Here is a 1,963-nt window from a genome sequence, read left to right on the forward strand (position 1 = left end):
TGAGTTCTGCATGGCGTCTATTATCCCAGTTACTGCCTATAACTAATACCCTGTCATGTTTCTGACTGACATCTTTCCGAAACTCATCCCGATTCGTTCCATTTGTCGAGTCTATCATATATTCGCTGATTCACACTGTACAACTCGACGAAACAGTTGAAATGAACTACAGAACGTCCACAAGTCACGGTCACGAATCATGGTCACTGCTCATGTAGCGGGTTTGGTATCGTGGTAGAATTCATTCATTTTGAATTCAAAGATACCATTGAAAAGCGCCTTCCAAGATCTTTCTAGTGAGCTATCTTTCACTGGGAAATTCTTTGAATTCTGCAAGTTACAGACAATAGCACATTTTATTCGGGGCACCCTGGAGATGCGTTTTGGGCTCCTAAATTGTGTAGCTTCGATAAGGTCGAGACAGATCCTTATGCAACGGCAGGACTTGGCCTGAGCCGCTCATGCAACGCTCAGGCTGAGCGTGATGACAGACCAAACCATCATAGAGCGGCTCACTCAAGTCGTTGCCAGGTATGCTCCGCAGAGCCTCATTTTGATCGAACCCTCGAAGCCGTTGTTATACAATACACGTACGACCGTCATATGCAAACCCGAGCAATCTTGTGCTTCATCGAGCAACTATGAACATACGAGATAAGACAGCTAGACTCAAAAGAAATCCAGCAGATTATGCGTAACAGATGCAGACAGTTCCTGTTATACTGGAGGTAAGTCTACCCTACCCCTCAACTTGAAGGTCACGAAGGTTGAGAGAGACAGACGAGCGATACGAGATTAATGCCACCAGCTATAGACACACTAAGGTTAGTCCTGAGGCTGTCTTTCCCTCATCACTACAGCGTAGGAGGGCGTTGATACCCGAAATACACCTCTTTCTGTACCAAAGCGTGATCCCTCATGTGTTCATTCTCATCTTGCCTATCTCCCAAGAACTTAGTTTTCTAGTGTAATACCGAGGAAACCTATCGTGAAAGTTACTCCTAACACCGCCCCTAGCGGATTCTGCTGCTGTTCGAGGGGATTCTCGGGGGGGGGGGGGTATTGCTCTCTTGTGTGGTGTCTCTCATATACGTGTTGTCCTCGTAGTGCAGTAGCGGGAATAGGATTATTCGTATATCTTACCAAATCAGCGAAGCAATAACACAGAATTATGCTTTATAATGAATTCACTCTTCGTGATATCGCGGTACCATCAAGACATAGCGACTCACAGAGAGCCCCTTCGAAATTGCGAGCTGAAGTCACCAGCAAGGTAAAATGACACTTAATGAGATTCCTCCTTTTTGAACTTCATCATCGAAACTGCAACCCAAAATCGACGTCTTTGTCCGTGAAATTGCACTCCTTCACCATGGAAGTGATTTCCTAATCCACAAAATCGATTTTCCTATTGAATAGATAGCCTATTCAACCACAACCGCTTAATTGACGTACCTGGTTACTAATATGATTTCGTTACTCGCTGAATTGATGCCCTCGACCGCCAAGTAGATGTCTGAAAGGTATAATGCTGGCATAACTCGATTTGTATGATGTACGGAAAAAACCCTAGACCGTTCATGGTAGATGCTGAGGATTGGTTACCATGCTAGGCAGAGCGAAGTCATATTGAAATTATAGGGTCATCCAAACTGATAATGTCAGGCTGACATTGGCGTATTTCCACATATGTAACTCATTTCTCGTGGAAGAAATTGTGTAACACTAATCTTGCAATATATGCTCCGCCCTCACCACTAATCACATACGTTGGGATAAGAGTGGGTATATTTCGACGAATTCATATTCGTAGGGTATATGTTCCATGAAGTAAAATATGAAATATTCGTAGCTCGATTATCTCATAGCACGAGAAAATGCCTTAAAATGTCCTGGGAAGATTTCTCTGAGTATAGCTAGTATGCTTAGACTGCGGATCCTCCCGGAACGATCGCAAATCAAG

This window comes from Perkinsus marinus (genome assembly GCF_000006405.1).
Source record: "Perkinsus marinus ATCC 50983 genomic scaffold scf_1104296975500, whole genome shotgun sequence".
Classification (NCBI taxonomy): Eukaryota; Perkinsozoa; order Perkinsida; family Perkinsidae; genus Perkinsus; species Perkinsus marinus.